This window comes from Procambarus clarkii, chromosome 3 (genome assembly GCF_040958095.1).
Source record: "Procambarus clarkii isolate CNS0578487 chromosome 3, FALCON_Pclarkii_2.0, whole genome shotgun sequence".
NCBI classification, from domain to species: domain Eukaryota; kingdom Metazoa; phylum Arthropoda; class Malacostraca; order Decapoda; family Cambaridae; genus Procambarus; species Procambarus clarkii.
Window position 1 is genome coordinate 17,058,901 of NC_091152.1, and position 27,510 is coordinate 17,086,410.

General features: G+C 46.3%; 1 protein-coding gene and 1 non-coding gene across 3 annotated transcripts in view; one reads left to right on the forward strand and one right to left on the reverse strand.

Annotated features, from left to right (window-relative positions):
• The window catches only part of LOC123760870 (probable glutamate receptor), a 108,649-nt gene that overhangs the window by 35,412 nt on the left and 45,727 nt on the right, over positions 1-27,510 (forward strand). The gene's annotated exons all lie outside the window — the stretch shown is intronic.
• LOC123760871 (uncharacterized) lies at positions 20,536-27,270 on the reverse strand. Its single transcript, XR_011229391.1, has 2 exons — positions 26,558-27,270; positions 20,536-22,445 (listed from the first exon to the last, which is right to left on the reverse strand). It is a non-coding gene; the product is annotated as an uncharacterized protein (transcript).

Genomic DNA, 27,510 nt, shown 5'->3' on the forward strand with positions numbered 1-27,510 from the left:
TGCAGTAAAGTTTGAAACAAAGTTTTGATAACACTGACCATGGTGTCCAGTTCTTATAAAATATTTCTCCTGAGCCAACTATGTCTTAATACCAAGTTTCCTTCTCCTCCAAACCATCAAAGAAAATCTGTCTTGAGAGGGATCACGTTCTCCGGTGCCACAGACTTGGCAAACCTCGTCCATCTGAGGTCTCGCAGCCTCAGGTTCCCCACAAACAGCCAACGTAACATCCTGAAACATTCAAGTAGTAATTAATGACACTTAAATGTTTATTTCATTTATATATAAGGGTTTAGTTACTTTGTTAAAAGGTCGAGGCCGAGGCGGCGTCCAGCGTCCACTGTTGAGGTAGAGAGGGGGGGGGGGGGGGGGGTTGTACACTTATCACTTGTTAAAAAAAGTAAGTCATTATCAAAGGAAGGCACCCAAGCCGGTTAGGCTATGTAGCACCATCAAGTGTGCGGGATAATCAGAGGGCGCTAAATATCACCAAGGATGCCAATATGAGAAACTCGCAAAGCGAACTATATCAAAGGCTTTCGATTCATCAAGAATTCTGACGAGGGACAGGTGCCCGCGAAGACAGTCGGGAAGCAAGAGACGGGTTCGTCCTAGAAGTCAGGACATTCCACAAGGATATGCACGACTACAAGGAGGACAATGCAGTTTAGACAATAAGGAGCAGGGCAGCTATCCATTAAGTGCCCGTGAGATAAGCGTGTATGCTTAATCTCAATGTGCAATCTCCCCAGAGCCTTTTCCCACCACTGGTTACAGTGGTGGGAGGAAGGCCACGGGGACACACAACTTAAGATGGAGGAATGAATAACTGGGTAAAAGTCTGAATATGGATTACCTTTATGGGAAATAGGTCATGTGCTGTCTGAGTCTTGAGCGTGCGGACGCTGCCGCTAATTTAAGGACACCAAAATGGCTGAGATCCCAGCAAAACTCCACCCTCTTAAATCTACTGGAGAGAAGAATTATCCAATGTTGAACCTACTACCACCAGTGGGCTGGATTAAAGAACTCCAGAGCCATGAGGGAACTGCGAGAGTCAACTACACTAACAAAGAAGGATTGACAGCGAGAGAGAGCAGTTGAAGAGCATAAAAATAGCATAAAGTTCTACCATGAAGATCGTAGTCTCCTGAGGCAGACGACACAAAGGTGTGGTCAGGAAAAACAACAGTAGCCTACACCATCTGCAGACTTACACCCATCAGAGAAGGTGGAAATAGAGCGGGAGTGTGAAGATCAGTGTTTAATGGAAAAGGCGTTTCAGAACTGTTGGAGAGTTAAAAGATTTAGTCACGTGGGTCAGAGTTTTACAAAATTTAGGAAGGGGCCCCAAGGACGGAACAACACGGAGAAATATTGGTAATACTAACAACGAGAATTTTGTAGGAGAGAACCGAACAGAATGAGGGGTTGTGGTGATGAGGAGCAGGGACCAAAGGAAGGTCAAATGTCAAAGCACGACATACGCGTGAGTGAGGGTGTTATAAGGACCACACAAAGTACAGAATACAGTAGCGATCACGGTAGACCTTGAGTGAGAGGACACCGGTTTTAACACACAGGCTGAGGGTAGGAGTCGAACAAAAGGCACCAGAGCCGAGGGGTGACTAGTACGGCGCAGAGCATCAAGACGGCGAAGAGAAGGAGAAGCAGACGAGCACGCAGGGCAACTTTAATCGAGTTTAGACAGTACTAGAGAGGAATGTAAAGGAGTTTTTATATATCCGTTCCCCAAGAATTATGGGACAAGACCTTAAACAAGCTCAGGGCCTTAGAGCATTGAACCGAGTTAAGAGAGTGTCAAAGATTAACCGCAAAAGCTTAGCGGAATCTTTGTACAGAAGGGGGATACTTCCGAGTTCAAGTCCCATTGCACAAGTTTTAGTTGTAGAGAACCAAGATATGATTGGTGGCCCAACAGAACAACAGAACAACAGCATCAATCGCAAGTTGAAGCGGCCGCTGAAGGAAAGGCATATCACCTCAATCTTGCTGAGGGCAAGATCGTCAACATAGAGCGAAGAAGATGCCAGAACCGCAGGGGGCCAGGGCAGACTGGAGTTCTCTCTCTCTCTCTGAGAGCGAGAGAGAGAGAACATCATGATTGATCAAGAAGCGTGTTATGAGCCCCAGCAAAAGCTGGAGGAGAAGAGAAAGGAATAACCATAGAAGTGACCAAGACGAGCGGCAAGCATCAACTCCTAGAGACACAAAGTAGTGAAAACTGTGCAGTCAGAAGTTGTAGTTCATGAAAGTTGGCATAAAAACCATGAATGTTCAGTTGAACACACAAAAACAATGGATAAAAAGGCCAAAGAAGAACAATAGACAAAGTAAAATCATGACCTTTATCAGTGAAATCGGGGTGACAGGGCATAGGCAAAGCTAGCAAAGATATTGAGGCAGGGGAGCGGGAGGACAGACCAGAGGCGAACTGACAGTCAGGATTGAAAGAATGTATCGAAGAGGGGGCTGTCAAGGGAATTGTGGGCATGAAGGACAAACAGGTGATGACACCGGAGTAATGGCAACATACAAGAGATGGTCAAGAACCAATGGAACCTCCATAGGAGGGACAGGTGACTGCCACTGAAATGGGAGGGGAGGCAGGGATATTGTCAGTGTCGAAGGCAAGGAATATAGTGAAGTCTTCTTACCAACCGGGAAGGAGGCAGAGGAGCCAGGTTTACGTTTCTGACGTAGAGACAAGGATTCCATTAGCAATGTACCGGGCGTCCGCCTCGACAATTTCAACAGAAGGATAACGGGAACGGCCAACATGAACGCTGGGAGAATGAATAATGACTAACAGACAGGTGGTGTGGAGGGCCTAGATACAGGAGGGCCGAGGAGGATTAGGGCGAGAAGGGAAAGAATGTACAGGAGACAAGGAAGACCGAGAAGGAAACACCAGAAGAATAAATAGGAGGAAGACACTGGGCCAGAATGCAAAGGAGCAGGTGATGGTGGTGGTGTCGGGGTCCAAGCCCTAGAAATGGTTGCGAAACTGAGAAAATGGGAAAAGGCGAAAAGGAAAACGGAACATACGAGCACAAGACATGCCAGGGAAGATGGGTAGAGGGTAAACGTGACGTCTTGCCTCAGGAAAAGATGATCATGATGTTTCAAATTGAGGATGGCTTCCTCAAATTTGTACTGCACACATTCGCGGGAGAAGGCAGGGTGGGCGTCACTGCAATTGATGCAGTGAGCTTGAAAAGAAAAACACTCAGGTCTTCGAATGACCCGAGGTTCTACACAGGTAAAGACACACACACACTTGTGGGCATGGTCCCTTCAAGTACACAACTCCAGCACCTGCTGCAGAGGCGATGAGAGAGGATGTATTCCTGAACGGAGCATCTGGCACCAGAAAGACTGAAGATGGAAGGGTCCGGCTCTCAAATTTGACAACAAAGAGGCTGAACGACGACCACGAGGGAGGGGGGGGGTGGAGTGAACTTGTCTAAAGGATAAAGGCCCTCTGCTACGAGGATATTAAATATATCCTTGAGGCAGTCTTTCAGTTTCCTGTCACAACATAGTGCAGGAGAACCCTGACATTGCTGGCATTGAACCGCGCAATTTTGGATACACGAACAGAGGTCTCCCTCAATGCAGGACAAAGAAACCAACCAGTCAGCCGTTTTCCGAGAAGGGGGCTGCTACAACACGGGAACCAGTACGGGTGGGAACGTATCCACTGAATTAATAAAGTTTATGGAAGAATAAATCTTGAGGACAAGTAGGGTCAACATGACAAAGATCAAAATACTTAGTCCACGTAGCAAGACCAAACAAAGCCTGGAACATTTTTAGATTGAGAAGGAAACATGCGGAGGTGACGGCACCGAGCACCCCTTATAAGAGAAGGGTAAAAGGCGCAGTTGTGGACAACGATAGACTGACCTACGCCAGGTGATTGTCACCACTGGGGGCTTGGGCCTCAACCTCGCCACAGAGGTAGGAGGGGAGTAGGGAGAAGTAACATTGTCTGGGCCCAATGCTGCAGGGGCTACAGAGCCCGGCCTTCCAGCACAGTCTGCCTCAGGGTGCGGGGGGTGGGGGGCGCCTGGTAGCCTACTCCACAAGTTAAAGGAGGGCCAGAAAAGGCATGCAAATGTACATTTAAATAACCAAATTCTACAAATAAGCCCTCCCATACCTATCAGAGTCACAATTAGATAGGACACCCGACAATGCGACACATCTCCCAGAGTGCATCGCGGATATACACCCTGCAACCATCTCCTTGAGAGCAGTCAGTCCTAGATCGGGCTCAGCAACAAAGGCAAAGATCGACAATAAAAGCTTCCCGTTGCTCGACAACGTCAAGTTCCACAGTTCAACAAGGGAAGAGGAAGCATGAGAGCACCTCCCAAAATACCTTGCGTAAAAAAAGAAAAAAAAAAAAAAATTAGAAAGAATATTTAAGAATGAAAAAGTCAGCAGGAAGGGAACAATCTGAAAAAGAGAAGAGATGAGTAGGAAAACCGAAAAATTATTTAGAGGAAAAGCTACGAGTAAAATTTGAGATGACAGCAGCAGGAGCATTAGGCTTCAAAAGGACAGAGGAAAAACCATCACACTCTGGCAGCTGGCCACTAAGACCCCGTTACGACGGCAACCAGCTGCAAAGGGAAGGGGGCTGGAAGTAAAAAGTAACTTGCTATTATAACTTCACCATTCCAAGTACAAAGATTAAAGTTATCAAAATAAGGCACCAAGCCTGTGGAACTATGTAGCACCACCAGTGTCGCGCTATATTTATTAATAATAATAATAATAATAATATATAAATATATAAATATAAATATATATATAAGGAAAATGCAATTATACGAGTTACTTCTCCAATATTGACCAATTAGCCATATAAAGTATTTGGTCCGAAAATAATAAAATAACCTTACCCTTACTGTACGAGAATATTAGGGGTAAAAACAAATTATAGCCATGTGGACCGAAGTTTACCACAAGGTACGAAAGTTCTCCAATACACGACTAGATCCAAAATGGTCAAGAACAATAATTGTTTCAGCACATGGCGATATTTAATCCAGTTAGAAACAGTTGCCACCAAGAATATACTTACATGTCTTAACAACTGATTGCAGGTCAATTATATCAGCAATTTCCAGTGAATTTATCTAACATCACTATTTAAACGTTTCTAGTTTGGTAATGTATTGCTCAGGCGAAACAAAGATAACAAAAAATAAATTTCAAGGCGAGTAAGTCATAGAAAAATATACTTGTGCAAAACCCAGAGTTTAACCCATTAACCTAAGAATAAACCATATTTTGATTCTTGGAACCCTGGCAAAGCCAATATTTCCCACTTAAAGTACAGTAGGCAATCTAAAGTTAGCCACTAGCAATTCTTAAAAAATTACTCGCTCTAATAAACTTTCAACTACCAAGCCTAACATTATGCATTTTTCCTGGAAATTCACAATATTGTAATCCATGTGCCCTAAACAGCAACTTACCCAATTAGACTGTGTTAAGGAAAATCTCTACAAACTTAACATTAAATTATTGAAATTTCACTGTACAGTATCTTACCTTTTTCTTGCACTTCAGCAGTTTTAAGAACTTGCTTTAGCACCAGATTAAGATCCACTTTTATTCCATCTAGCATAGAGTTTATTATGTCGGGCTGTAGTCTCGTCAGCTATCTTCTTCATCCATACCAAACGAGTCTGAATCCACTTCGGGAATAATTGACCCTAACTGATGAATAGGCAACAATTGATTTGTTAGCATAGGTAGAGTTAAGTCCATAAATTGCTCCTGTCGTGTAGCTGCTTGCTCAGGCATGACGGGAACCTCAGCCTCATGTGGATAAAATGTGATGGATAAAATGTCATCGTTAGTTGTAGGATGCAAGTCAATTATTTCAACATAAACAATACGTGGAGGTGTAAAGGACTGAGAGGCACCGCTCCGACCGCTGTTAGCTGGAGAAACATCAAGAGGCTCGACGACGGCGGGGAGCCCACGTCCCCTGCCCAGAGGCCCGACGACGGCGGGGAGCCCACGTCCCATGCCCAGAGGCCCGACGACGGCGGGGAGCCTACGCCTCCTGACCAAAGGCTCGATGACAGGGAAGTGCCAACGTCTCCTGCCCGGAGGCTCGACGACGGCGGGGTGCCCACGTCCCATGCCCGGAGGCTCGACGACGGCGGGGTGCCCACGTCCCATGCCCGGAGGCTCGACGACGGCGGGGTGCCCACGTCCCATGCCCGGAGGCTCGACGACGGCGGGGTGCCCACGTCCCCTGACCAGAGACTCGACGACGGCGGGGTGCCCACGTCCCCTGACCAGAGACTCGACGACGGCGGGGTGCCCACGTCCCCTGACCAGAGGCTCTACGACGGCGGGGTGCCCACGTCCCCTGACCAGAGGCTCTACGACGGCGGGGTGCCCACGTCCCCTGACCAGAGGCTCTACGACGGCGGGGTGCCCACGTCCCCTGACCAGAGGCTCTACGACGGCGGGGTGCCCGCGTCCCCTGACCAGAGGCTCTACGACGGCGGGGTGCCCGCGTCCCCTGCCCAGAGGCTCGACGACGGCGGGGTGCCCGCGTCCCCTGCCCAGAGACTCGACGACGGCGGGGTGCCCGCGTCCAATGCCCGGAGGCTCGACGACGGCGGGGTGCCCACGTCCCCTACCCTGAGGCTCGACGACGGCGGGGTGCCCGCGTCCCCTGCCCAGAGACTCGACGACGGCGGGGTGCCCGCGTCCAATGCCCAGAGGCTCGACGACGGCGGGGTGCCGGCGTCCCCTGCCCAGAGACTCGACGACGGCGGGGTGCCCGCGTCCCCTGCCCAGAGACTCGACGACGGCGGGGTGCCCGCGTCCCCTGCCCAGAGACTCGACGACGGCGGGGTGCCCGCGTCCCCTGCCCAGAGACTCGACGACGGCGGGGTGCCCGCGTCCCCTGCCCAGAGACTCGACGACGGCGGGGTGCCCGCGTCCCCTGCCCAGAGACTCGACGACGGCGGGGTGCCCGCGTCCCCTGCCCAGAGACTCGACGACGGCGGGGTGCCCGCGTCCCCTGCCCAGAGACTCGACGACGGCGGGGTGCCCGCGTCCCCTGCCCAGAGACTCGACGACGGCGGGGTGCCCGCGTCCCCTGCCCAGAGACTCGACGACGGCGGGGTGCCCGCGTCCAATGCCCAGAGACTCGACGACGGCGGGGTGCCCGCGTCCAATGCCCAGAGACTCGACGACGGCGGGGTGCCCGCGTCCAATGCCCAGAGACTCGACGACGGCGGGGTGCCCGCGTCCCCTGCCCAGAGACTCGACGATGGTGGGGTGCCCACGTCCAATGCCCAGAGGCTCGACGACGGCTTGGTGCTCACGTCCTCTCCTCTCTGTTAAAGATTTAATACTGTAATACTTGTATTTTTAAATCTTCCGCGGTTTATAGTAGCTGGCCTGGTTCTAGCAATCCTAGAGACTGAGTTAAATAACGTTCGTCTCTTCAAAACATTTTGTACTGCACTTACAATCCACGAATTCCCGTCAGGGATTATTATGTAAAATCAAAACCACTACAGATAACAATCCTGATTTATATGATATTAAAAATTAACTCTTAGTACCATTATTCTTTTAACACGATTAGGTGACTCATATCTATCTTTCCTACATTAGAGAATTATCCTGCCGAACTAAATCGCTCCCTCATACCGCGCACTTTATCAACACGCATACAGACATTCCCCTTTAAATTAACTAACAAACTTTACTTAGGCTGCATAAAGTGCATATTTGATGCAATTAATATATTTCTAATGTAATTACCAAGATATATCCCCAGAGGAAAAAATCACTTGACAAGTACAACTGTAACCACCATATGTAGGCTGATGACTAGTTGACTGAAACTGTACCCAGCACATCATACATCTTGTATTAATATCAGCAACAACTCACCATTATGATGGTCTGAAATACACATTTTAAAAACGAATTCCAACGGTTGCTGGAGATTAAAAGCCCAAGGACGAGTGAGGGGCAGAGAGCTCCAACAAGTGTCTCCGCTGTACACTCCGGAAGCAGTTTACAGACCAACGCTGACCAGCAGCGAGGACAACAATTAAAATAAGCGGTAAAGAAACCGTGTGATGATCTGCGTCACGTGGCCACTTTCTGTTTTTGCCGTCAGTCGATAGATGGCTCTATCGACAGAACTGTCATGGTAGTCAAATCAGAAGCTTTATTCCATAAATATTTGTACATTTAAAATTAGGACGGTTTATATTATATTTCAGTACATTAATTATATGCCATATTAACATGATAGCAAGTAGACATTGTCGTTATCAGAATCTTAAACTGTGTTACAGATGGCGGCACACCAGACTTTATACAATTAAGTAACCACTTTCTTTTCCTTAAAGTCAAAGGCTTGCTTGTTCTATTATTCCCAGGGTTTGGTTGGCTTTTATTTTTTTGTTTGGAAGTTCCTACCTGTTGTGCAACTTTTAATGACTGATGGAGTCTGACTCCAAGGTCCTTTTCTTCTTTGATCTGCTGCAAGGTAATGTTGTTGATTTAATAGTTGTGATGTGCATTGTTATGTCCTACATGCAAGGTCTGGCATTTAATAATATTAAAAGTATTTGCCAGTCTTCCGACCACGTGTGGAGTTTACACCCACACCCCCCCCAACACTCACTCCACCCCTTCCCCGCCCCAAACACATCAGACTCAACCTCCTCAATCACACTCAAACATTCACAGGACACTGGAAGATAGAGGAGTTAGGGAAGCCATGATCGCTACCTTACAATTCTCAGAGGAATTGAAAGGGTAGACAAAGACACATTGTCACGAGTGGAACGCTGACAAGGGGACAGAGGTGGAAACTGAGTACCCAAATGAGCCACAGGGACGTTAGAAAGAACGTTTTCAGATGTCAGGGGTAACTAACAGATGGAATGCATTAGGCAGTGATGTGGTGGAGGCAGACACGTACACAGTTTCAAATGTAGATATGATAGAGCCCATTTGGCTCAGGAATCTATACACAAGTTCACTGACAGTTGAGAGGCGAGACCAAAGAGCCGAAACTCAACCCCCCAAACAAACCTGGTAGTCCCCTCCCCCACTCCCCCAACACACACACACAATCAGTAACCTAAGATGATATTCTCAGATCCTTTAACAACAACTCCAACACACTGTATATTTATGTATGCATGCACTCACTCACGAACACACACACATGCAATCGATGCAGGAGGCCAGATACAAGGTATCATCTCGGAGAGGAAATTCTTCAGGAATCAGAGAAGGAAAAAGACTTGGGGGTTGATATCACGCCAGACCTGTCTCCTACAGCCCATATCAAGAGGATAACATCAGCGGCATATGCCAGGCTGGCCAACATACGAACGGCATTCAGAAACTTGTGTAAAAAATCATTCAGAGCTTTGTATACCACATATGTCAGGCCAATCCTGGAGTATGCAGCCCCAGCATGGAGTCCATATCTAGTCAAGGATAAGAATAAACTGGAAAAGGTTCAAAGATTTGCCACCAGACTAGTACCCGAGCTGAGAGGTATGAGCTACGAGAAGAGACTATGGGAATTAAACCTCACTTCGCTGGAAGACAGAAGAGTTAGGGGGGACATGATCACCACATTCAAGATTCTGAAGGGAATTGATAGGGGTAGACAAAGACAGGCTATTTAACACAAGGGGAACACGCACTAGGGGACACAGGTGGAAACTGAGTGCCCAAATGAGCCACAGAGATATTAGAAAGAACTTTTTTAGTGTCAGAGTGGTTGACAAATGGAATGCATTAGGAAGTGATGTGGTGGAGGCTGACTCCATACACAGTTTCAAGTGTAGATATGATAGAGCCCAGTAGGCTCAAAAATCTGTACACCTGTTGATTGACGGTTGAGAGGCGGAACCAAAGAGCCAAAGCTCAACCCCCGCAAACACAACTAGGTGAGTACTGCTTAAATTTCTAACAAATTAGAGTAGATGGAAGGAGATGGCCGTGACACAACATGTGTAGTGGTGCTTGGACGCCTGGGTGTAAAGTGACACTACATGTGTAGTGGTGCTTGGACGCCTGAGTGTAAAGTGACACTACACAATAGTGGTGCTTGGACGCCTGGGTGTAAAGTGACACTACATGTGTAGTGGTGCTTGGACGCCTGAGTGTAAAGTGACACTACATGTGTAGTGGTGCTTGGACGCCTGGGTGTAAAGTGACACACGACATGTGTAGTGGTGCTTGGACGCCTGAGTGTAAAGTGACACTACATGTGTAGTGGTGCTTGGACGCCTGGGTGTAAAGTGACACAACATGTGTAGTGGTGCTTGGACGCCTGGGTGTAAAGTGACACAGTAAAAGAACTCTTGTATAAATAAATGAATAAGTAAACAAACTATGGTACAAGAACCATTGATCAATGTTTGTTTTCAGATATGAGACTGGAGGCGAGACAGCTGCAGTACATGTATATAGTGTAATATTAATAAGTTTATGATTTAATAAGATTATGTGGAATTAATTAACGTGTACAATATTCATTCCGTAACCGTTGAATAAATAAGAAGGGAAGTTAAGGGGAGTTGAGTAAATCTACAGGTACAAAGTTGTTTGGCAAGCTATCTATCACACCTGGCTTGGAGAATGACACTCCGCGCTATAGCTTTTTATATCCCGTGTTATGACCCCATGAAGCCTGGGTGAAACGAGTGTTCCTTTCTGAGAGTTATTCTACCTGCCGGACCTGAGATTGAGAGGTCAGTGTAAAGATGCATATATTAAATAATTGAATAAATGTCAGTGAGTAATCTCAGGATACTAGCAGAGGATTGGCGTGTTACGTGTTCCTAGTTGGATACGTATATAAATTCATGATAATACTGAAGTTCAATTTCAATTTCATCGTATATATATATATATATATATATATATATATATATATGTCGTACCTAGTAGCCAGAACGCACTTCTATGCCTACTATGCAAGGCCCGATTTGCCTAATAAGCCAAGTTTTCATGAATTAATTGTTTTTCGACTACCTAACCTACCTAACCTAACCTAACCTAACTTTTTCGGCTACCAAACCTAACCTAACCTATAAAGATAGGTTAGGTTAGGTTAGGTAGGGTTGGTTAGGTTCGGTCACATATCTACGTTAATTTTAACTCCAATAATTTTTTTTTTACCTCATACGTAATGAAATGGGTAGCTTTATCATTTCATAAGAAAAAAATTGGAGAAAATATATTAATTCATGAAAACTTGGCTTATTAGGCAAATCGGGCCTTGCATAGTAGGCCGAAAAGTGCGTTCTGGCTACTAGGTACGACATATATATATATATATATATATATATATATATATATATATATGTCGTACCTAGTAGCCAGAACTCACTTCTCAGCCTACTATGCAAGGCCCGATTTGCCTCATAAGCCAAGTTTTCAGGAATTAATATATTTTCTCTAATTTTTTTCTTATGAAATGATAAAGCTACACCATTTCATTATGTATGAGGTCAATTTTTTTTATTGCAGTTAAAATTAACGTAGTTATATGACCGAACCTAACCAACCCTACCTAACCTAACCTAACCTATCTTTATAGGTTAGGTTAGGTTAGGTAGCCGAAAAAGTTAGGTTAGGTTAGGTTAGGTAGGTTAGGTAGTCGAAAAACAATTATTTCATGAAAACTTGGCTTATTAGGCAAATTGGGCCTTGAATAGTAGGCTGAGAAGTGCGTTCTGGCTACTAGGTACGACATATATATATATATATATATATATATATATATATATATATATATATATATTTATTTATTTATATATATATATATATATTGTTTTTTTGAAATGTATCGTGTTAGTTGGGAGTATCAGTGGGGACAGGAGCGGGATTGATCTTCACACGTTTAATACCTGTTTGATTCGGGGGAATTAGATTGCTGGACCTGTTCAGTTATGGCAGTTCCAGATGTCACCTTTTAATATTCATATATTTGTTAATTTACTGTAATTAAGCATGTGACATTGTAACTTATATTATTTGCAAGTAACCATTATATTATAGTTTGCATTCTTATACATTTGAGAATAATTGTTTGTTAAATTAGTTGTAAATATTAAAAGTCCTTATTTACCATCTCTCATCCTGGATGGAGGCGGAGGGAGAGAGAGAGAATTATGGGTAGTGACGGGGAGAGTCAGTTAGCTGTGAGACGTCTTCTGGGTAACATTAAGTTAAGTTCTGTTCTGTTGTAGATAGGTTAGTATAATTTTGTCTGGTTGACAGTTTCCTTTAATTATTTAGCCATTGATTAAGTGATTGCCATCTTAAATAATATTGATATATGTTTTTAGTTGTGTATAAATATATATTAATCTATATAGCTGTTTGGATTATGCTACAACCAACCTGGTGTATATTGTTTATTCTTTCTTGTACCCCCCCCCCCCCCCCGTTTAGCTGGTTGATGCCGTGAGGGGGGGCTTGGTGGGCGGCTGCCGGAGTGTGATGCTCCTTGGGACGGTCCTCTGTCCTTTTGTAGCCTTGTGCTCCTGCTGCCGTCCTCTCAAATTGTGCTGAACAACTTTTCGTTATGTTTCGTTTTTCTCCCCCCTCTTCTCCTATCTGCTTGTCGTTTCCTGCCGACCTTTTGCTTGTTTTGGTTATTCCCTTGGACTTGTTCTATTTTGACGCCCGGGTGCTTGAGGAGGCATACTCTTGCACCCGTAGAACTGTAGTACCCGACGTCGAGAGCGAGGGGGAACCTTTTATTGTCAATCCCCCTTCCATTGCTGAACCCGATCTCGACGGACTGATGGAACCCGATCTCGACGGACTGATGGAACCCGATCTCGACGGACTGATCTCGACGGAGCCCCAGCTGGGGCTGGGGCTCCTAATTCTTCTGCTCTCTTGATTCGCTCTGATGTTCCCTTTGTCCCCTTACTTTTTCCTTCACCTCTCCACTGTTCTGCTGCTCGTATCTTTGTGGGGAAATGGTACACAGTTTGTTCCATTTATCTCCCCCCGAGTGTCCCACTTTCTCTTCCTGATCTGAAACACCTACTGGACGCCTGTGTTCTTGCTAGGTGATTTCAATTGTTGTCATTCCCTTTGGGGTGATGTTCTGACGAACACCCGAGGTCGCCTTCTTGAGCCGTTTATCCTCTCTTCTTCCCTGTCTCTTCTGAATTCTGGTGAGCCCACACATTTGGACTCTTGGACTCACACCCTTTCCTGTCTTGATCTTTCTCTTTGCTCATCTTCCCTTTACTTAGATTTCACGTAGCAGGTTCTTGATGACCTCCATGGCAGTGACCATTCCCCCTATCCTTGTTACCTTTTTCTCTTTTTGCCCTTCCCTCTCCTTCCCTAGGTGGCAGTTTGCTAAAGTGGACTGGAACCTATTTACCCTCAGTGCTGCTCTCTCTGACCTCTCCCTTCTGCCTCTCCTTCACTCTCTCCTCCTTTTTCATGACACTGTTTTCGATGCTGCCCTCCGCTCTATTCCTCGCTCTTCCTTTCGGGGTCCACGGAAGTGCGTTCCCTGGTGGAATGCAGACTGTGCTCGGGCTGTCCGCTGTAAGCGTGCAGCCTGGAAGAGACACCGCCGTCGGCAGACTGCCGATTGTTTTATTTTCTTTCAGAAAGCGAGTGCCCTCTGGGAACATCCCCTAAGGACTTTCACCCTATTGCTCTCACAAGTTGTGTCTGCAAACTCTTTGAACGTATGGTTAACGTTCGTCTGATGTGGTTCCTGGAACACCATCACCTCCTCTCCCCTTCTCAATTTGGTTTCCGCAAGTGCCGCAGCACGACAGATGTCCTGGTGAACTTGGAGGTCTATATTAGCACTGCTTTTGCTGCGAAGACCTCCGTTGTTGCCGTCCTTTTTGACCTGGAAAAGGCTTACGACACCACATGGCACATTGCCTTATCATATTCTATCCCAGCTTCATTCTTTTGGCGTTCGTGGTCATCTCCCTCTCTTTCTCTGCAGCTTCCTCTCTCGTCGTTTCTCTCGGGTGAGGCTTGGTACCGCTCTCTCTGTCTCTTTTCAGCAATACGAAGGTGTGCCCCAATGTAGTGTTCTGAGTACTATTTTTTTTCTGGTTGCCCTCAATGGTCTTCTTTCCTCTCTTCCTTCAGGCGTCTTCTCCACTCTCTATGTCGATGATCTTACCCTTTGCTGTCAGGGTGATGATTCTTTTACTTGGAAACAGGTCGTTCTTCGTCCCTCTTTGTCACTGTATGGTCATCCCCTTGAGTACAAAGATTCCACGAAGCTTTTAGGGTTATTCTTTGACACTCGTTTGTCTTGGTCTCCCCATATCTCTTACCTCTGTGTTGAGTGCTCTAAGGCCCTTGCCCTCTTTCAGGTATTGTCCCATACTTCTTGGGGAGCGAACAGGCACACTCTCCTTGCTTTACATTCCTCTCTCGTCCTGTCTAAGCTCGATTATAGTTGTCCTGCTTACTCGTCTGCTTCTCCTACTACTCTTCGCTGTCTTGATGCTTTGCACCATACTGGGTTGCGCCTCAGTTCTGGTGCCTTTCGTTCGACTCCCGTTGGACTCAGCTTGTATGTTGACACTGGCTTCCTGTCTCTCCAGGACCGCCGTGATTGCTACTGTCTTCGCTATCTTGCATGATCCTTGCAACATCCTTCCTCTCGTCTCCTTCGTGCTTTAACTTTTACCCCTCCTGGGATTCCTGTTCCTCTTCACCACCTCCCTCTTTCTGTCCGGTTATCTCATTTACAGGATTCTCTTTTCGTTCGTATTTCTAATATTTCTCCCTGTGTTGTTCCTTCTCTGCCCCCGTGGAGAATCCCCCTTCCGCAGTTTTGTACATCCTTGACCCACATCACTAAAACTTTTACCCCTCCTACGGTTCTAAAATGCCTTTTCCTTCAGCACTTTTCTTCTCACTCGCACTTGGTTTCCGTCTTCACCGATGGGTCTAAGTCTGCGGACGGTGTTGGCTACTCTGTTGTTTTTCCTGATCACACTTTTATGTGTCGCTTGCCTCCGGAGACTAGCATCTTCACGGCGGAGCTTTATGCTATTCTCTATGCTCTTCGTCTCCTGCTCTCTCGTTGTCAATCTTCCTTTGTAGTTGTTGAGTCAATGTCAATCTTCCTTTGTAGTTGTTGTTGACTCTCGTAGTGCCCTCATGGCTCTCGGGTCCTTTAATCCGGACTCGGATACTTTTGATATCGTTCGCCTTATCCGTTTCTGTTCTCGTATTGGCATCCTTGGTGATATTTAGCGCCCTCTGATTATCCCGCACATTTGATGGTGCTGCATAACCTTCCCGGTTTGATGCCTTCTTTTTTGATAATTACTTACTTGCTTTCTTGTACCATATCACGGGGCACACTGGTATATCATATTTAGATACAGTTCTTCCCCTAGATTATTAATATTATTCTGTATCCGATATTCGAGCTGTGTGAACGAATGGTAACAGGGTGTTAGTAATAAGCGATAATAAGATGTCGATACAGTACTTTGGGGATGTGAAGTGACGTTAGCAGGAAGTCATGACTTCACTTGAGTCGCATCTGTCATCAGTGGTGGTTGTACTTCATTGATTCTCCCGGAATAAGGAATAATATAGTTCGCTGTGTTAGTGCTGGAGGGAAGACTACTTGTCTGCAAGTGTCAGGAAGCTGTTGAGTACATAGTACACCATTTCTCTGTGATTATGATAAATTACAGGCGACGTGGAAGTGAGTGTTTGTTGCGCCTTGGTGAAACTCTAATTGTTGTGTCTTCAAGAGGAAGGAAGCAGGCAGGCGTTTCTGTTGTGGAGCCTGCAAAGCGACGTTGTGAACTCAAGACGTGAACTGGAGGAAGTCTTGAGAAGCAGACCTGAAGCATTTTTGTGGGCGGCGTATGTGAGCACAATGTTTGGGGTCCAGTGAGAGAGTGTTCTCACTTCAGAGATTTCGGTGGTAAGCTTGTTTAATCAGTTGTAGTTTAGCCACTAGTGTTTGATCATGTGGCCAGCGATCATAGTGAACTTATGTATATGAAGAATAGATATTTTATTAGGTCAGTGAGCTAAAATACGCAGTTAAAGTTGGGAGGACATGCTAGAGGTAGCAGTGATACATCCACCCTCGCCGAAGGTCAGTGGATGACTGAGGGGGGAAGCCCCCCCAGAGTCTCCACGGAGCGGCGATGCTTCAAGACATGTTCCCAGGTGGACCCGCCCAGGATGGGGGAGGACTCACATCACCGGAGCCGTAGTGCTGGCGTAAGGGGTGTTGGATGGAGGAGTTTATTTTTACATTTGAATATGTTTTGTTAGGAAAACATTTTTATTGGCATGGTAATGGAATTACAGGTTTGTTTGGGAAGGAGTTCGTGGAGAATCTTCGAGGTTAAACGAGAAGTTGATGGAGGAACTTCGATGCTAGAGAAGAAGTTAATAGAGGAACTTCGAGGGGTCAGAAGAAGTGTATGCTGAACTCTGTGGTAGAGCAGAACTTAATAGTGAGGAGTTGACTTCAAGCAGTGTAGAGGAGCTACTCGAGTCTCAGTGGTGAAGTGTCACTAAAGTTGGATTAGGACTTCATTGTGCAGCAGATTGGGAGAGCTTCAGAAGTGCCTTTCCTGATATTTTGGAGGACCTAGAGATATGTATTGGTGGTGAGCCTCTAGGAGCAGAACAGAGGTTCAGGGTGGACACACAGGAATGTATAAGGGAAGTGCTTGAATGCTTATTGGCATGTTAGATGCAGTGTAAGGTGAGAGATTCATTTCTTCTTTTGTTGAGGATACGTAAGTAGATGTTTCTGGTGTTTCAGCCCCGAGCTGAGTTTTATACATTTTTATGGCTGAGGATACAGTATTATTGTGCAGGATTTCAGCCCCAAGCAGTGAGGGAGAAGTAAATAGTAAGCCAAGAGTTGAGCAGCCACTTGATATAAAATTGGAATGCAACTGGGTTGAAGCAGGTTAGAATGTGGTATAATGTTCAATTTTATATATCATGTATAGTGTATGTTTTCTTTGTATACTAAATGTACATGTTAGCTGACTTTTGCTCTTGTCCTAGTGAGGTTTCCCAGAAAGCGAGTGGGAGAGAGAGAGAAGGTCATGGCTGCGGATAGGGTGGCACAAGATACTAACTCGTGAAATGGGTATCTAGGAGATCATTTCAAACAAGGAGAGAGTGTGGAGTCACGGCGGCTCGAGTAGGGTGTTTACACAAGACAACGAGGCGAGTGTTGGAGCCGCACCTCTAAATATGAGATGCTGACCTCTCTCCAAGATTGAGTTGCGTACAGAGTGATGTAGATAAATTACAAGCCCTCCAGTGTCCATTGCTGCTCGACCGACAGTAGTGGGAGGGTGGCTGCCGAGGTCAGTTGTTTGTTCCGTCTGGGAGTGGTTGGGGAAGGTGTTTGCCTCTACGCAAGTAACAGTCTGGTGCAATAACCAGAGCTCTCATTTGGAGGTTTGTCCCAATATCCCCAACCCCCTCAGAGCAGATCACCCGTTACATATATATTACCTCCTCGGCACAATTATTAAGCAGTACACTCAAAACAGTCCTTCGGTACCAGGTCACAGAGCTGAATGGTAGAGAACCATCAGGCTTATAGAGATAAGTCGCCTGTAGAGAGCCAGGAGGCTTACAGAGACAAGCCGCCTGATGAGTAAAAATGGCAGGAAAGGAACCCGGGAGACAGTATAGGCAAGAATCGCCCCTTGACATCAAAGTAGGAATTATTACCTGATAGCAATTGCCATTGTAGATGAGTCTGGGATATTTTAACCTATACATGTTTAGGTTACATTATTGAAAGAGTTTAGTGGTTTTTGTTGTTTAATAGTCATGGGTACAGCAGTGTGATACTTTTTTTTGAGATATATACAAGAGTTCTTGCATTCTTGTAAAGCCACTAGTACGCGTAGCGTTTCGGGCAGGTCCCTGGAATACGATCCCCGCTGCGAAGAATCGTTGTTACAACCAAGTACACATTTTACTGTTGCGTTAAACAGAGGCTACAGTTAAGGATTTGCGCCCAGTAAATCCTCCCCGACCAGGATACGAACCCATGACATAGCGCTCGCGGAACGCCAGGTAATTGTAATTGTAATGACGTGTTATGATTGCCGAGACGAGGTCTAGAGCAGAGGGCAGAGTGTGTAGAGCTCCAATGCGGGACGAGAGCGAGTCTTCTCTGTAGCCTGGCTGTAGAGTTGTCTCTCCTCGACTCTGTAATAAGTGCTGGAAGTTTGGACATGGTGCCCTCCGATGCTCCAGTACTGTCTGTTCCATGTGTGGGGACGAAGATCACCAAGTCGGAGTGCACTTCTCCCCAGGCTTGCTGCCTCAATTATGGCGAGACCCACCCTACCTTCTCCCGCGCGTGTGTTTACATTACAAACTTGAGGCAGCCGTCCTCACCTTGAAGCACCGGAAATGTTTGTCTTTTCCCGAGGTGAGGCGCCAAGTTCACCGTTCCCCTACCCCCCTTGTCGCTGATATGTCTTATCCTCGGGCGTTGTGTTCTTCCCACCTTCCTCAGTCTCTCAACCGTTTTCAAGCCTTAGACCCAGACACGCCCACCGCCGCCGCCTCCTGTTTCTTTACGTTCTGTCCCAAAGGGTCCCCCTCATGGTTCTCTGTCTGGGGTTCCCCTTCTTTCTACTTAGTCTGTCATATCTCCCTCCTATCCTCCTTCCCATCCTTCCCTCAGTCTCTTAGCTCTCCACGCAATCTGGCTGTGCGGGCTGATGTCCATCACTCTCCCAGCGGTCATCGTGTTGTTTGCTCTCATGCTTCTCCTGTTGAGACGCTTGAGTCTGTCGTTGCTGGGACGCCCGTCTCCAAATCAGAAGCGAAAGTCTGGCTGATCTCCTTCCTCCTTCCCGGCGGGTAAGAAGGCTTCGCTTTCTTTCTCGCCCCCTGTTCCTGCTACGGAGGTTTCTTTGGCCCCCGCTTCTCTCTCGGTTTCTGCCCCTCCTGCTGCTGCTGTCCTTGACCCGCTGTTACGACCGAACTGGGTTCCCACTTTTCTTCTGTTAGGTCTGTTCACATTTTTCTCAATCTTTCCTTCTTTGTAAACCTGTTCTTTAATCTCGTCCTTTAGATTTATACACCCATCTCTGACTTCCCTATAACGATCCCCTCTCTAGTCTAAACTTCAGTCTGCCCTGGCCCTCTGCGGTTCTACGGCGGCGGACTCTGATGGCATTCATTATGAGATGCTTCGCCATCTCCCTCCGTGCAAGTCTCAGTATTTATCGAGTCTGTATAATAGGGTCTGGGAGTCGTCGTCATTCCCAGAGTACTGGCTCTATGCCGTTGTCCTCCCTGTTCGCAAACCAGGGTCTCTTGGGACATCCCCTCAAGAGTTGTCTGTAAACTCTTTGAACGAATGGTTAATGTCGTCTAATGTGGTTCTTGGAACATTATCCCTACCTCTCCCCTTCTCAATTTGGTTTCCGCAAGTGCCGCAACACGACAGATGTCCTGGTGAACTTGGAGGTCTATAATCGTACTGCTTTTGCTGCGAAGACCTCCGTTGTTGCCGTCCTTTTTGATCTGGAAAAGGCTTACGACACCACCTGGCGGTATCATATTCTGTCCCAACTTCATTCTTTTGGCCTTTTCACTTAGGCCATACTTGTACTTTGTAAGTACTTTGGAGGTCAAAGTACTTATTCCACATAGCAGGACAAACAATGCATGGTACGAATTAATATGAGAAGGGAGCATACGAAAGCGGCCGTGGCGGGGACGGCGGTGAGAACCTCTAGAGAGAGACGAGTCATAAGGTGGAGTAGTCACAAAGAGAGGGAGCCGTGCAAGTGACGAGGCGGTCACCACAGAGGCCTTGGGGTTCGATCCAACTACAGAGGACGGAGGGGAGCAGGTAGGAGGAGTCCGGTCTGGGCCTAAACCGGGCCCCTGTAGCGGGAAAGGGGGGGCTTCAGGGCCCGGTCTTCCAGTACAGTCCAGCTCATGGGGCCTGGTCGTCCACCCCATGAGCCTGGATAAGAAAAGTCATGTCGTCATCCATGTATCAATCAATTTAAAGGTGAGACCTGGAACCAAGAGATACCACGTACCAGGGCAGCCAGGTAGACCAAGCACGGGTCAGTGCAGGAAGGGTTCGTCGACCCCAGCGAGTCTCCCCCTTTTCAATAGGCGAGTCCTACTACACCGTCTATTCTCCCACAATGGTGCCAAGCCCCCATTCCTCCTATCGCCCCAGCCTGGACACCCAATAATCCACTCAGGGCGGCCCCTCATGGGCGACCCCTCTGGCGGGTGGTCCGATGGCTCACAAGGCCCCTACGTGGGGCCCTTTTGCACGTACACCACCCAAAGAGGGGGCAGGAGAGGGGGCAAAGGCAACCCACACCCGTCCCAGGGAGGTGTACGTGAGCCCCTCACCACGGCAATAGCGATAATGAAACATTCATAATGTCTAACAACTTATAAAATAAACAAACATTCTTTAAATACTTTATTTCGAAGCATAGGAAAAGTCTATATAATGTTCTGGCACTTTCCTTATACATTTGTGTCGAAGGTGGCCAGTAGAGCAGCTCAAGGCGCTCATAAGAAACAAACTTTAAAATGTAATAATGTAAAACATTAAAAACCAGCAAACAGGATCAAATAATTTACGCTACCAGAGAAGTAAACTTTACAAAATCTTGTTCCGTTTATAATGGCACAACTTCCAAGTTCCTCAACTAAACACTTCACATTTGTCTACCTAGTAAATGAACACTTCTTACAGACTGGGAGAGTCTCAATATTCACTTTAAGTCCAACCGACATATTGGAATATTCACACGAACAATATCTACCAGCATCGACCACACAAGACTACAATTAAGTAGGCTTCCCAGTCTTTCTTTGAACAAATATTAATTTGACATTTCACTTTAATCTAGACAAAATTTCCGTGAAACACTTTTACAGACCTGCTGGCTACATGCCGGCTGTCAATGCTACAGACAGCCCATGATGTTTATATTCTAATTCAATTCATATCTACACTATCACTGCCAGCAATGTGTAGCAATTACAAAGGTACATCTTACAATGCTTTCTAAACCATGACATTAACATGACAATCGGCGCAAGAAATACATTGTCTGCTCACAAACCCTGGAGAACATATAGGGGCCATTGATGTCTGATCAACACAGAGCAAGGAATCAACTAGTTCCTTAATGTAAACTGACTATAACGTTGTACCATATGGCAGGAAGCACACACTTGTCAATAGTGAGCTTAAAAAGTGTGGTTAGATGCAAATAATTTGGTTTAGTTCAAAGTAATTGATAACCTAAAACATTAATTTAAAATACATGATGGCACGATAAAAAGTTGAGCTGCCACTACTATGACAATTACACAAAGACGTGGTAATGGATTTATCCTAATAACAAAATTGCTGTACTTTAAATATGAACGTCGTAAATACAGGGGCCAGATTCACGAAAGCACTTACGCAAGCACTTACGAACGTGTACATCTTTCCTCAATCTTTGACGGCTTTGGTTACATTTATTAAACAGTTTACAAGCATGAAAACTTCCCAATCAACTGTTATTGTTATAAACAGCCTCCTGGTGCTTCGGAGCTCATTAACTGTTTAATAATTGTAAACAAAGCCGACAAAGATTGAGGAAAGATGTACAGATTCGTAAGTGCTTTCGTGAATCTGGCCCCAGAACTCTTTCTGTAATGCCAACTTAACCAGCCAATTTGAACACTTGAGCCGCTCTATGCCTCTTGTTCGTGGATTTGAGCAAAATGTCAGACCCACGAATGCCAGATTAATGAACACGAAAGATACACGTCTAAATAAATTTAAACAGACCTGTAGGATCGAAGCTCGAGTTAAAGTTTTAACCTCTCCTCCCCAATCTCAGGCAAGAAAAGACATCTAATTTAGTAAACTGCCACTTTAATTATCGAGTTCGATACCTTTCCACCGCGCCAACACTTCTTCAAAAGGTCAATGATGGCGAGGTTAAATAAAAAATTCAAAATCACAAACCTGAATCCTACTTTGGGTTTACTTCACAATAAAATATTAGTAAAATGTTCTGTGCGACATCAATTGAAATATAGTTTTTTTTATTCGAGATATTCTCTTATTTGGAAATTTTGCAACAAAGTTTGAAACAAATTTTAGATAACAATGACTATGGTGTCTAGCTCTTTCAAATTCATTCTTCCGAGTCAACCATGTCTTGAAACCAAGTTTCCTTCTCCTCCAAACCATCAATCAAAGAAAATCTGTCTTGAGAGGGATCACGTTCTCCGGTGCCACAGACTTGGCAAACCTTGTCCATCTGAGGTCTCGCAGCCTCAGGTTCCCCACAAACAGCCAACGTAACATCCTGAAACATTCAAGTAGTAATCAATGACAATCTTTAAGTGACTTATAAACAAACATTTAAGGTTTAGTTATTGTTAAAATGTAGAGGCAGAATGGATGTTGAACACACATCACCCATTAAAAGATAACATTAACCACTACACATGATATCTGGTCAAGTTTACTTCTGTTCACCGAGCCGGGCAAATTGGAAGTAAAAAAAGTAATTATCAAAGGAAGGCACCCAGCCGGGAAGGCTATGTAGCTATGGCTCCAGTCAGATGTAGATCAGGTCTTTCTATGGGCTACAGAAAATATGGTGTTTAACGAATATAAGTTCCAGCTCATGCGCTATGGGAAAAATGAAAATATAAAAACGGAAACCACGTACAAAACTCAGGCAAATCATAACATAGAACGAAAAGGCAATGTAAAGGATCTGGGTGTACTCATGTCGGAAGACCTTACCTTTAAAGAACACAATAAAGTAGCCGTCACAACTGCAAGAAAAATGACAGGTTGGATAAGAAGAACTTTTCACACTAGAGATGCTATACCGATGATGATTCTTTTCAAAACGCTTGTGCTCTCTAGAGCGGAGTACTGCTGCACAATGACAGCCCCTTTCAAAGCTGGAGAAATTGCTGACCTGGAGAGCGTGCAAAGATCCTTTACTGCTAGAATCCACTCGGTAAAACATCTAAACTATTGGGACCGACTAAAGAGCCTAAATCTGTACTCCCTTGAGCGCAGGCGGGAGAGATACATAATTTACATGTGGAAAAATATTAGAGGGGCTGGTCCCAAACCTGCACACAGAAATAACATCACACGAGACCAGAAGACATGGCAGGATGTGCAGAATACCCCCGTTGAAAAGCGGAGGTGCAACAGGTACTCAAGAGAGAACTCTATCAACATCAGTGGCCCGAGACTGTTCAACACGCTTCCACTACACATAAGGGACATAACTGGCCGACCCCTCACAGTGTTCAAGAGAGAACTATCAACATCAGAGGCCCGAGACTGTTCAACACGCTTCCACTACACATAAGGGACATAACTGGCCGACCCCTCACAGTGTTCAAGAGAGAACTATCAACATCAGTGGCCCGAGACTGTTCAACACGCTTCCACTACACATAAGGGGCATAACTGGCCGACCCCTCACAGTGTTCAAGAGAGAACTATCAACATCAGAGGCCCGAGACTGTTCAACACGCTTCCACTACACATAAGGGACATAACTGGCCGACCCCTCACAGTGTTCAAGAGAGAACTATCAACATCAGAGGCCCGAGACTGTTCAACACGCTTCCACTACACATAAGGGACATAACTGGCAATCCCCTCACAGTGTTCAAGAGAGAACTGGATAAGCACCTCCAAAGGATACCTGATCAACCAGGCTGTGACTCATACGTCAGGCTGCGAGCAGCCGCGTCCAACAGCCTGGTTGATCAGTCCAGTAACCAGGAGGCCTGGTCGACGACTGGGCCGCGGGGATGCTAAGCCCCGGAAGCACCTCAAGGTAACCTCAAGGTAAGGCAAGGTAAGCACCATCAAATGTGCGGGATAATCATGGGGCGCTAAATATCACTAATGATACCATTATGAGAAATGCACAAGGCGATCGATATCAAAGGTATCGAATTCATCAGGAATTCTATCGAGGGACAGGTGACTACGAGGGACAGTCGGGAAGCAAGAGACACGCTCGTCCTGGAAGTCAGGACATTCAACAAGGATATGCACGACTGTAAGAGGGACAAGGCAGTTTGGACAATAAGGAGCAAGGCGATGCTCCATTAAGTGACCGTGAGTTAAGCGTAAATGCTTAATCTCGATATGCAGTCTCACCAGAGCCGTTTCCCACCACCGGTTACGGTGGTGGGAGGAAGGCCACGGGGACATAACTTAAGATGGAGAATAAATAACTGGGTAAAAGTCTAAATATGGAATACCTTTATGGGACATGAGCGGATAGTTTCTTTAGCGGCAGCGTCCGCACGTTCATTTAATGACACACTAATATGGCTGGGAACTCAGTAAAACTCCATTGTCTTAAATCTACTGGAGAAACATCCAATGTTGATTCTCTACCACCACTGAATGGATTAGAGTTCATGGCTCTGGACTCCAGAGCCATGAGGGCACTGCGAGAGTCGACTACAACAACAAAGAAGGATTGACTGAGAAAACAGTTGAAGAGCATAGAGAATAGCATAAAGCTCTACCGTGAAGATACCAGTCTCCAAAGGCATGCGACACAAATGTGTGGTCAGGAAAAAAAAGCCTACACCGTCTGCAGACTTAGACCCATCGGTGAAGACAGAAATGGTGCAGGGGTGTGAAGAAAAGTGTTCAGGAAAAAAAAAGTTTCAGAACTGTAGGCAGGGTAAAAGCTTTAGTCACATGGGTCACGGTTTTACAAAATTTAGGAAGGGGGTCAAGGACGGAAGGGACCATGCCCAGATCTCCAGCACCTGCAGCAGAGGCGATGAGAGACGAATGTATTTCTGACCGGAGCATCTGGCACCAGCAAGAATGACTGAATGTGGAAGGGACCGGCTGTCAAACGTGACAACTCAAAGACTGATGACGACGATCACGGGGGGGGGGGGGGGTGTCGAATGAATGTATCTGGAGGATAGAATGACCCTTGGTCTCAAGGATATATTTAATATTCTCGAGGCAGTCTTGCAGTTCCCTGTTACAACTTCGTGCAGGAGAACTCTGCCATGGCTTCTTTTAACCGCGCATTTTTGGATACGCGAACAGAGATCTATCCAATGCAGGACAAAACTCAAGCAGTCAGCCGTTTTCCGAGAAGGGGGCTGCTACAACACGGGAACCAGTACTGGTGGGGATAAAGGTGACCAACGTAGCCACTCAATGAAGTTTATAGAGGAATAAATCTAGAGGATGCGTACTATTCAACATGCCTAAGATCAAAATACTTAGTCCACATTAGCAAGACCAAACAAAGTCTGGGACATATTAGATTGGGAATGATCCATGCGAGTGCGGAGGTGACGGCCCCGAGCACCTCTGTAAGAGTGGGTAAAATGCGCAGTTGTGGAGAAAGACAAAGGTGATAGTCATCCCTGGGGGCATAGACCTCAACCCCACGACAGAGGTGGAGGAGAGCAGGGAGAAGTAACATGGTCTGGGCCTAATGCAGCAGGGGGGCTACAGAGACCGCCCTCCCAGCACAGTCTGCCTCAGGAGGGCTTGATCGCCTACCCCCATGCGTCAAGTTAGAGGGCCAGAAAAGGCATGAAAATGTACATTTAAGAAACAAAAAATCAACAAATAAGCCCCATACCCATCATAGAGCCACAATTAGAGGCACCCGACAAGGTGATGCACCCCAAGAGTGCATCGCGGATATACACCCAGCAACCGTCACCTTGAGTGCTCTCAGTCCTAGATCAGCCTCGGCAATAAGGGCAAAGCTCGACAATAAAAGTGTTCCGTTACTTGACAACGTCAGGTACCGCAGTTTAAAAGGGGGGAGGCGGGTGGACACACAAGGGGCCAGATTCACGAAAGCACTTGCGCAAACACTTACGAACCTGTACATCTTTTCTCAATCTTTGGCGGCTTTGTTTCCAATTATTTAACAGTTAATGAGCTCCGAAGCACCAGGAGGCTGTTTATAACAATAACAACAGTTGATTGGCAAGTTTTCATGATTGTAAACTGTTTAATAAATGTAACTAAAGCCGTCAAAGATTGAGGAAAGATGTACACGTTCGTAAGTGCTTTCGTGAATCTGGTCCAAGGAGAGCAATTTATAGAAAAATAAATATACTTGTGCAAAACCCAGAGTTTAACCCATTGATATAAGAAGCCATATTTTGATTCTTCAAATCCTGGCAAAGCCAATATTTCCACTTAAAATACAATAGGCAATCTAAAGTAAGCCACTGGCAAATTTAAAACAATTTATTCACTTTGAAAAGCTTTCAACTACCAAGCCTAACATTATGTATTTTATCGGCAAATTTACAAAATATTGCAAGTTATGTCCCGTAAATAGCAACTTATCCCAATAAAAAGTGGGGTTGGGAAAATCTTTACAAACTTCGTAACATTCAATAATAAAAATTTCACTGTACAGAATCTTACCTTTTCCTTACACTTCAGAAGTTTTAAGAACCTGCTTTAGCCACAGAGAAAGATCCCCTTTTATTCCATCTAGCATCGAGTTCATGATGTCGGGCTGTGGCCTCTTCCGTCATCCTCTTTATCCCTACCAGTAAAGTCTGAAGCCTCTTGGGGAGGAATTGGCAATGACTCTGCTACTCCAATGAGCATCAGAGTCATGAGGAGGAGTAATGAGGGCCATTGACTCTGCTGAATGGGGAAGGAGGCACTAGTTTGTGAAGGTAGAGCTATATCCATTAATGGCTCCTGTGGTGAAGCTGCTTCCTCAGGCACGACGGGAGACCTTGCCTCTTCATTGGTTAATAAAACGTTGTTGCTAATTGTAGTTGGTCCAATAATTATTTCTACGCTAATATCTATTTGCTCTCGAGGTGTTAATGACTGATGCACACCGGTCCGACCGCTGTTAACAGGATTACAATCTATCACGCCAGGTTCCAGGGGAGGAGGGTACCGATTTGCGACCACAGGACCGGCCATGTGCCGCTTCCTGACCCGAGGCTCGGCGGCGCGCCCCTCCCTGACCCGAGGCTCGGCGGCGCGCCCCTCCCTGACCCGAGGCTCGGCGGCGCGCCCCTCCCTGACCCGAGGCTCGGCGGCGGCATCAGTCAGTTGCCGAACGCTTGGCTTAGGAACATGTTTGTTACTGTCAGACTTTCCTCGTCTGGTTGACGCAGTTGTTAGAGTTTCTTCCTGCTGTTGCAATGCAGCTGGGTTACCCGCCTTTGCACGTCGTGCAGGCTTTGCAGAGCTCTTCGGTGCTGGGCGCGGTGGCGGTGCGGAGGCCCCAGGAGCCCCAGCACCGCCGCCGGAGGCCCCAGGAGCCCCAGCACCGCCGCCGGAGGCCCCAGGAGCCCCAGCACCGCCGCCGGAGGCCCCAGGAGCCCCAGCACCGCCGCCGGAGGCCCCAGGAG